The 10,621-nt window shown below is 39.3% G+C and overlaps 1 pseudogene; it reads left to right on the top strand.

Moving 5' to 3' along the window:
- Nucleotides 1-605: 605 nt before the first annotated feature.
- On the top strand, nucleotides 606-1,712 carry LOC100717688 (pre-mRNA-splicing factor CWC22 homolog; annotated as a pseudogene).
- Nucleotides 1,713-10,621: the final 8,909 nt, after the last annotated feature.

Raw genomic sequence — 10,621 nt, 5'->3', positions numbered from 1 at the left:
CCTACACAGGGAAGAACACAGGGGTCTTTGCTTTGTGTATGTTACTGGGGATCAAACCTGAGCCTTCACGCTCAGCTACATCCCCAGGCCTGTTTTAGTTTTTATTTTCAGACAGGGTCTAGTTAGTTCACTATGTTGCCCTGGCTGGACTTAAACTTGTAACCCTCCTGCCTCAGCTTCCCAGAGTACTGGGATCTCAGGTGTGTGCCACCACCACTTACTGGCACACACACTCCACTACAGACTGGAGAACTTGTCCCAAAATGAGCACACTGTGCCACCACCATCAGGCCAGGAAACAGTCCTGCCAGCTCCCAGACACACCCTGCACCCCAGCTCTCTGGTTCTGTCACCCTTCCTTGAGGTTAACCACTGTCTGACTCCCAGCACCAGCTGCACCGGAGCCTCCACTTTTATGCACGTGGGAGCTTAGGTTTTAGTGTCTGGCTTTTTTTCCTCAGCATCATTTGTAAGTCACCTGTGTTATGCATAGCTGTAGATGAGTGTTATTGCCATCATTGCACTGTCTCTATCTGTCCTATTTTATGTGTCCTTTCAATGGCTGATCAGTATTTGGGTGGTTTCTAGGTTGGGCACTACAAGCAATGCTGCATGGGCAGAACTATGAAGTCAGGTGTGTCTCAGAATAAAACCAGGGCCTTGGAAGCAGATTTCCAAGGCAGCTGTATCCTTCAAGCTACCACTGGTCCTGTATGAGTTCTAGTTGCTCCACTTCCCGGCCAACACTTGGTACTTTCCATGTTAACTGTTCTGGAGGCCTCCTAAGTCTCCCGATTTCTAAATTCCCTCCAAACACCTTGAAATGGTTCTCATGGTCTCTATAGATCAAGATGCCAACGCTCTGAAAGGTGTAAAAATGTGTTCAAAGACTCTGGGAGGCACTAAAGAAATCAGTCAATGCTCTTATCAACAAAGTCAACATTTCCAGTGTAAGCATTATTATCTAAGAGCTTCTTCAAGAACATATAGCAGAGGAAGAGAGCTGCTGTCCAGATCTGTTTGCAAGCACAGACTGCTTCTCTGTTCTTCACATATGTTTATACAGCATTGGTGGCAATGACCAACTCAGAATCTCCACAAATTGGAGAGTTAATCCTCAGGAGGTTAATTCTTAACTTTGGAAAAGGATATCAAAGAAATCATAAACAACTTTGTCTGACTGCTTCAAAGTTTGTGGCACATCTTATTAACCAAAAGATGGCACATGCAGTTTTATGCTTAAAGATGGTCACTTTGCTCCTGGAAAGACCAACAGATGACAGTGTTGAAGTGGCTATTGCTTTTCTCAAGGAATGTGGCCTCAAATTAACACAAGTGTCACCAAGAGGAATCCATGCTATCTTTGCCCTTGAAACATTCTACATGAATTGACAAAAGAGTTCAGTATATGATTGAAGTGATATTTGCTTTATGGAAGGATGGACTCAAGAACCATCCAGTCATCCTAGAAGGCCCTGACTTAGTTGAAGAAGATGATCAGTTCATCCAATGGATCTCTTTGGAGGATGACTGCAATCCAGAAGATGTTCTGAATGCTTTCACTGGACCCTAATTCTATGGAAAATGAAGAAAAGTATCAACCTGTTAAGAAGGAAACACTTGATGAAGGAGATAGTGATACAAACACAGACGAAGACATACAAAGTAATGAAGATGAAGAAAAAAAAGAAGAAAAAGATGAGGAAGGATAAAAAGTAACTATTTATATATAAAACAGAAGTTAATCTAGTCTCATTTCATCAAACAATATATCTTGCTATTCAATCCAGTCTAGATTTTGAAGAATGTGCCCACAAATTGCTCAAAATGGAATTTCCTGCAAGTCAAACAAAAGAACTCTGCAGTATGATATCTGAATGCTGTGCCCAACAAAGAACATATGAGAAGTTTTTGGCATGTTAGCTGGGTGATTTTGCTTGCTGAGAAAAGAATACATGGGACCTTTTGAAAGTGTATTCAAAGAACAGTATGATGCCATCCATCACCTAGAAACAAACAAATGGAGGAATGTTGCCAAGATGTTTGTTCACCTGTTTATACACTGATTTACTCCATGGAGTGTTCTTGAGTGTATAAAAATGAGTAAAGAAACTACTATATCATCTAGTAGAATTTTTGTCAAAATACAATTTCAGGAACTGTTGAAATACATGGGTCTTCCTACACTAAACGCAACATTAAAGGACGATATCCGAAAGCCATTCTTTGAAGGAGGAGTGCCCTGTAACAACCCAAGAAACACTCAGTTTTCCACTATCTTCTTTACCGCTATAGGTCTTGGAGGTTCAATGAATGAACTGCATAAACATCTCAAAAATAAAACAAAATTTACTGTGGCACAGAAAGCAAATGTTGAACCAAGTAAATCCTCTTCTTCCTCAGCACCTTCTTCGGAGTCTGACTCTACTGACTCTTATTCTGACAGCACTGAGAGCAGTTCAGACTCTTCCAGTGAGGACGGCGACTCTTCATCCACCAGTAGCCACAGCTCTGCCTGGAATAAAGATATGAGAAAGAGGAGACAAGTGAAGTAAAGCTGGAGATAAGTCAGTCAGGAACCAACAAGTGACAGGAGACAGGAAGGAAGAAGAGCAGAACAAAGGCACCAGGAAGCAAGGTCTGCGACAGAAAGGAGAACAGAAAAACACGGAAGTCAAAATTCAAGAGATTAGAATTATAGAGATCCCATAAGAAAACACACATCAGACAGGAGCGTCCTTTCCAAAGGAAACAGTTACCGTAGGGTCGGTAATGACCGAGACCAAGAAACACATACGAGCTGGGAAAAGAAGCATGGTGATCCAGAAAAGAAGAGTGGAGACACAAGAAAATTTCTTTGGAAAATGAGAATTACAGACTCTGAAATCAGGACAGTGAAAATTCTACAAGAACAGAGAGATCAACGTTAGAGAAAAGAACAGAAAATATGCAAGCTTGAAAAGTGAGGAAGATGGGTATCAGGATGGTGAGGAGAGACCGTGGGAAAAATCAAGCAGATACTCTGAGAGTTCCAGGGAGTCAAAGAAAACTCAGGACCAGAGAAGAGAGAAGGAATTCTGCAAAATAACATAAACTGAGCACGCTTTATATTCAGCTGAGAGTACTTTTTACATTGATGAACCTTATAGAGCGCCTGTATAAAATACTGCTTTATACTTGTAAATTTTAAAAATGTTTTCATTTTAACATGTTTTATAATGGATGCATTCAAGGGGCTCCTTATAAAATTATTGGGAGAGAAAAGTCTCAACATGAAAGAATTGTAAGTCTTGCTTATATTTTGTGAATAAAAATTCAAATGTTAAAAAAAAGAGCTGTTAGAGGAAAGAAACAGATCACCCATAAATGAAAGCTCATCAGAATCATGACAGATTTCTCAACATAAAGCCTCAAGTCAAGAAGAGCATTGAGTGAAGTAGTTCAAGTCCTGAAAAAATGAAACAAAACAACACAAAACAAAAAAACAAAAACAAATTCCAACCCAGATTGATGTGTTCTGCAAAACTAACTTTCAAAATTAATGGAGAAATAAGACACTTCTATGACAAAAAACAGCTGAAGTAATTCATGACCATCAACCAACCCTACAAAGAGTACTGAAAGATATTCTAGTTAGAGATAAAAATGACAACAATTCCGTGTACAACAGAAAGAAACCACCAGGCAGAGTAAGCAACTAAACAGAAGGGAAATGCAGGGAACCCACAACAGGACAATAACATGGCAAAGATAACCTAATACATTTCAGTTAAAACCATCAATGTAAATGGCCTCGGTTCATCAATCAAACAAAACAGACTGACTGAATGGATCAATAAACAAAATCCAACAACATGCTGCATGCAAGAAACACATTTAATTCAAAAAGAAATTCATAGACTGAAAGTCAAGGATGTAAATCAATACTCTATGCAAAAGTATGGGAACCACAGTGCTTCCCACACTCTCTTTTGGGGAGCCACAGTTCTTTCTGTGGTCCTGTTTGCTTGAAGTTATATTTTGGTAGGGCTAGATTCCATTATGTGTGTCTCTGTCTGGTCCTTATTGGCTTTGTGTACCCCTATGATTTAGGTCTCAATTAAATGTATCCTTGCTGTCTTCACCATTATGAACATATGACTCTTTCCTGGCCTACCTAGACTCCCTCTTCCTCTGTGTGACTGGAGGTACTTCATGCTTTCTGGAAGTCAGAAACTTAGATATCCAAAATGGGGATAAGATGGGGGAAAATTTAAAAAGAGCTATGGCAGAGGAGAAATGTTTCTCCTGAGAGTTTTTCAGTTTGGACCTTGGTAAAATCAGTTATAGGTCTATAAAGTACTAGTACCCCCAAAGTTTTTGTTTTAGAGCAGAAAGAGGGAGAATAAGTCAATAAATAAATAAGTGACCACCCACACTGCCCTGACTCAGACCCAGAGCCACATGGAATTTTGATACTTCTGGTCCTGTGCCTCCAGACTAAAGATAAAATATTCTAAACCGTGTGTGTCTCAGTACCAAAGGGCTACAGTTGTTTCTTTTCTTTTTTTTTTTTTTTTTTTTGTCTTTTTCGTTTTTATCGGTACCGGGGACCGAACTCACGACTGCCTGCTTGCAAGGCAGGTGCTTATGCCGCTGAGCTAAATCCCCAGCCCCTACAGTTGTTTCTTGATGGTAGCTAAACATGATCTTAATAATCAAAATTGGCTTCTCTATGGGTCAAAACAGCCTTATGTTCAGACTTTCTCTGCACTAAAAAATAATGCTTCCTTCTGTTAAAATGTAAATGTGAGCCAAGGGGCTGGGGAGCCACCAGCCCTGATCCTGAGCCTACTCCTCCTGGATCTTTAGAACCTGAGGAGAGATTTCCAAGACAACTTTAATCGAAGCCTCACGCACTATTCCAGAGTCTGAGGCTTCTCCTACTTGCCCTTTGCATCTTGAGGGTAGAGCTTCCAGGGCAGCCATACTTAAAACCTTCCCCTCCACGAGGATGTACTCATCCTGATTTTGTTCAAGCTTCCTGAGCACAACATCCCTTATGGAAAGTAAAAGGGGAATTTAGAACTACCCTTGTGTTCACGTGTTGTTTCTGTTACCTAGAACAAATCAGGCAAGAGCAAGAAAAGTTTTCAACTGTTCCTAATAAGCTCATTAAAGTCTTCAGAGAATTTAGTCAGACGTCTAAACTGGGGTAGAGAGCTGTCATGTCACTCTTAAACACTGACTTTGAACAAAAGACAATGGGTATGGACTTTAATCTGTAAGTTTCTTAAGTGTATTACACAGATTTCTATATTTTCAGACTGTGTTTAAATACAGCCTACCCAGCACTGCTTAGAGGTGACTACAAAGAGAAGCCAAATATCTCAAGGATCTCTTTGTTCTCATGCTGAAATTTTTCTGGACTACTACTTACCTCTGTCTGTCCCCAGAGCTGATAGATCTCTCTACAGGGTGATACTTAGAACTTTTGATTCAGAGTCGTTTGTGAGAGGATGAAATTGAAACACTTTCATTTTCTCTCATTCTCTTTCAAAAGTTAAAAGCAGCCATCCAGATTCTTTGATTATTGGTTTAATTTTGTTTGACAATGCAGTTGGAGTCAGTCATAACTTCGGTTTCCAGAGACATGCTTTGCTAAGGATTATAGATTCAGCCTGGGAAAGCTCTTGATCTCACTTGTCTCTCTGCACCTGACATGATTAAGATTTGGTCCTTGTGCCATGCTTGAAGTCACTCTTCTGTTGCTTCTCCACTGCCCCGACCCTGAGAAATAATAGTATGCAGCAATGGTCAATGCTAGGCAATTCTCACCTCCATGGCTGCTGAATTTAAGGACAGTTTCGAGGATGTAAGTTTCCACTCCTTTGGGCCCTTCCAAAGTGAAGTGGATTTTCATTTATCTCTGGGTTACATTCAAAATCAGGTCTAAATGTAAGCCTGTAGCTCTCAAAATAAATATACAAGTTTTAGTCCAAATTTACCTGCATTTTAGTCCCTGGCAGAACTGAAGATTAATGCATCTTCTTCCCTCAAGAATGCTGCTGACTGGTTTTTATAGCACAAAACAGGCTGAATGATATTGTAACACAGATATGTTCATTGTTAGAACAAGACATTGATGGGGAAGTTCATAAACTTAGTAACTGTCTTTGCGTTCACAAACATAAAAGGCTTTATTCCTTTTAATTCTTGTTAGAAGAGATCTCTGTTAATTCACCCATGAAAGGTTCTGACTAGTATGCTTATATTACAAAAATAAAAAGTTCTTGTAATTCAAATTGGCCAAATATATTTAAGTGCACTCTGATTTTGTAAACTCTCTTATATGTGTTTGTTTTTGTCTATCTAATCTATAAATAGTTGTTATATGTAAGCTCTGAAATAATTTTCTTTTTCCTTTTTATTTTTTGTTTAGTTTTAGTTTTTTGATACATTTGTCTAGTTTAAATTGGCTTACATTAAATATCATTACAATAAGAAACATGCTTTTACCAATGTTGCCAGCTGGTCAAAATGAGGTTAAAATTGGTTTTATAAATTCATTACATATTGTTGTCATGTGTCACGACTTGAGAATCTCTTATACAATAATTTTCTGTTAAAGGTTGTATTTGGGCTTTCACGAGGCATCAAAAATTACTACAGTAATTAAACAAAAACTCCTTAAGTATTAGAGAGATTATTGAGCAGGACTTCAATTGATAAATAAGAAAGCAGTTGCCTAAACAACCAGTTCACGTCCATTATCGGGAGGCCCTAATTATCTCTATAGCCTTATGAGAGAGCCTCCAATAATTGTTATTAAAATACATTGTTGAGCTATGTTTACATTGGTCATTATCAAAAGGATTAAATTCTCCAGATGATGAGGTTTTGATTTAAAGATATTCTGATACAATGGGTTTCATGAGGCTGTAACGATTGATCGTTGATTGATTGTTGTTATCTTCATGATGTAGCAGACATATTCACATTTGTAAGTCCAAAATGTGAAACAGAGATCGTTCATGGTGATACACTTTTCTTTCCAATTCACACCTGTGCCTATAACAAAAATTTATTTGGTATATAAGCTAGGTATAAACCCTTATGCTTAGAAATGCCTAGAGAATAAAAGCAGTCTAAAATGTCAGATTTCTTTGATATATATCCTACTATAGGTCAACAAGTTAGATGAACACTTTTTATATATTAGAGATAATTGGCAAAAAGGGATATTTTATGTAAAATTGGAGATTCATGTTGTTACAAAATGTCATAATTGTCATGCTACAATGTTATGTGGGGTTTAAGTTCTATTTAATTGTATAAAATGGGTAACTGCTATCTGTTAGCATTCTGTAGAGATTTAAATAGTAGAAACAAAGATTCCATTTTATGTTCTACGATGCTTCCATTCAGATAAGGTAGTGATGCTAAGTTTACTGCCTCTTTTACAATGTAATGTCAGCAATCTTTTCTTCCGGATGTTCAACATCTAATGTTTGGAGACCAAAAACTAGAGAGCCAGATGGGCTAAGAGGACAACCAATACTTTGGCTCCAGCCCTCCAAGGTCAGTGAGGACCCAAGACAGGAGAAAACCTCTGTTGCGACATCTGTACCTGGGGAGTCCCTGGTCTTCTGACCAAGAAGGTTAAGGAGCCACACAGGATTTGATCTATGGTGTAGAGAGTGCCTAAAGAGAGTCACCAGGAGGAAAAAAGAGTCTCCCAAGTCTTTCCACAAAGCAGCTTGGTCAAGCAATGGCTGTGTCTCATCCTGATGGCTCACACTGATGGAGAAACGAAGAGGTGCTGTTCATGGCTCCAGTGAGATTCCGGAGGAGAGTTGACTGACCTTGATGGATAGTAAGAGATTAGTTATTAATATGAGTCTTACTTTAACATGGTTTTGAACATCCTGCAGAAAAGTATAACTAGTAGAGGCATAAAATTATGCCATAATAAAGTACTAGCTATAAAGAAACTGAAATCACTGAAACTTGAAAATCTCCAGCTCACCAGTAATTGATGACTGTTAGGAGCTAATGGGCTAAATGTAATATTGAGTTGCTAAATGCAGGATGGGTTATGTGTCACCTTGGATTTAAAAAAATGTTGTATTTATGCCAATAATTCTAGGATCATTAAGAAAACAAAGTTCAGTGCACCTTGACAAAGGCCAAGATTGCAAGACCCCCAAGGCTGATCTGCCCAAATGTGTAATTGGAACCCTTCAGCCACTTTCTCATCAGTTTGGTGCATCCCCACTAAATGTCGTTGCTAGCCCTTCTGGTCAAGCCTTGCCCGGTCCAATGGATGTTTGAGAGACTTTGTACAGAGTGACATCAACTGTAGCTCCTGGTCTTGGCAAAATATCCCAGATATTAGCCCCTAAAACCAAAAACTTTGTAAGGACATCTTCCCCTCCAGGTGAAAGCATGTCCTTGAGGCAGGTGTGACGTGGCCCCTACAACACCATTTTAAACAGATTCCTTGTTAACTCTCCTTAGTGCTCCTGCCTACTCCCCTAATTTCCTGCTTGCTGAATCATGCAGACTAAGCAGCCACAAGACACACCATTGTGCTGGGTACCTCATCTCAGGAGGCCTCTCTCACCACTGAAGCCACTCCTAGTCTCCACCCCCAGCACCAAAAACTGCACCAAATAAAACCCAGAAATCCTTCCCTGTAGAACCTCTATACACCCAGTCCTAGGGTTGACACTCGACTCCATGCCAGATGACACCCCCTAGTTAATAAAGCTGGTGTCCTTGTGCTCGGCATCCGTGCATCTTACCACTACACTTCAATCTGACAAAAGCCATCTAGGACAAATCAACAGTCAACATCATACGAAACAGACAAAAACAGAAAAGCTTCCACTATAAAATCAGGAAAAACACAAGGATGTTCTCTGTCACTACTTCTACTAAATATAATTCTGAAAACATTAGCCAGAGCAATTAAACAAGAGAGAGAAATAAAAAGGAATAAAAATAGGAAACAAAGAAGTGAAATTATCACTATTCCCAGATGATGTGACACCCTACATAGAAAACTCGAAAAATTCCTCTAAATGACTTCTAAATTTTTTTTTTTGTCTTTTTCGTTTTTATCAGTACCAGAGATTGAACTCACAACCGCACACTTGCAAGTCAGACACTTATACCGCTGAGCTAAATCCCCAGCCCCATGACTTCTATATTTAATAACCAAATTCAGTAGCATGGCTGAATGCAAAGTCAATATTCAAAAATCAAGAGCATTCCTATACAAAAACAGTAAACACTTCACAATACCATCATCAAAACAAAATAAATACTTAGGAATCAATCTAACAAAGGAAATAAAAGATCCCTATATTGAAAATTATAGTAGTTTGAAAAAGGAGATGGAAGAGCACATCAGAAAATGTGAAGACATCCCTTGCTCGTGGATAGGAAGTACCAACATAGTGAAAATGGCCACACTCCCAAAATTGCTATACAGATTTAACGCAACCCCAATCAAAATACCAATAACATGGGGCTGGGGAATTAGCTCAGCGGTATAAGTACCTGCCTTGCAAGCAGGCGGTTGTGAGTTCGATCCCCGGTACCGATAAAAATGAAAAAGACAAAAAAAATACCAATAGCATATCTCAGGGAACTAGAGGAGACATTCCTAGAAGAGTTGGGTGGTAGGAGGGCCTGCGGTTTTTGGGCTACCTGGGCTTCACGGACTGTTCCAGGAACAGGACAGTGGGGTGAAGCTTTATGTTGGGTAATTCCTGTGATATTTCAGCAGCTTTACCCATAAAAACAGATGGTGAGGGGCAGAGGAATGAATTATAATCTGATTATAAACTGAGGTACAGAACATGCAGCAAAGAGAGACGTCATAGCATCTCTACAGGCTCCCCCAACTGTGACCACCATGGACCAGAGGTTCAATGCATTCCCGGATTCATGCGCAAAAGTCCTTCTGGCTTGCTTGCTTTCCTCTTTCTCTACTGGAGATCTAACCTTTGATCTCCCACAAGCTAGATAAGGCTCTATCATTTATCTGCATCCTGTCCCCGAAAGGCATTTCTAATTGTTTGATTTCAGATGTTTTTTGACTGGGAAGCTATCTGAGTAATTTATTGAGTAACAATGGCCAAAGTGATGGAGGGGTTTCAAGATAAGGCTGAAGTTGTTTATCCAGTATTTTAAAAAGAAGAAAAGAGTCTGTCCTGAAAGTCATGTAAAATTCCACAGCCCATCATTCAGTAGACAATTTAGAAAGAGTTACAAACAGAAGCATTGGTCATTAGGGCAAACTCTTGTGTTCAGTAGATAATAAGTAAAGGTAATGCCAGATTAGTTGGATTTGTTTTAAAATGTTGATGGACCACTGTAGTGTGATTCTGTAGTAAGATTTCAACCAAACCAAAACAAACAAGATTTTAGCAGGCAGCTGACAAAAGTGTCTCTAGCTATGTTTCAGCAGACCATGACTATTGATTATAGCTAGTTAATGTGAATTGGTCCCTACCCAATTAGAGCTGCAGTGTGACTAGATACATTGAGATGATCCTTAGGGGTGAGAATGACACTGTGCTGTGAATGGTTTTGTTTTGGTCATGCAGTACTGGGGACTGAACCCAGGGCT

This window comes from Cavia porcellus, unplaced genomic scaffold (genome assembly GCF_034190915.1).
Source record: "Cavia porcellus strain 051 isolate PalLab524CR breed Dunkin Hartley unplaced genomic scaffold, mCavPor4.1 scaffold_4, whole genome shotgun sequence".
NCBI lineage: Eukaryota > Metazoa > Chordata > Mammalia > Rodentia > Caviidae > Cavia > Cavia porcellus.
This window is presented reverse-complemented; position numbering and strand designations above follow the sequence as displayed.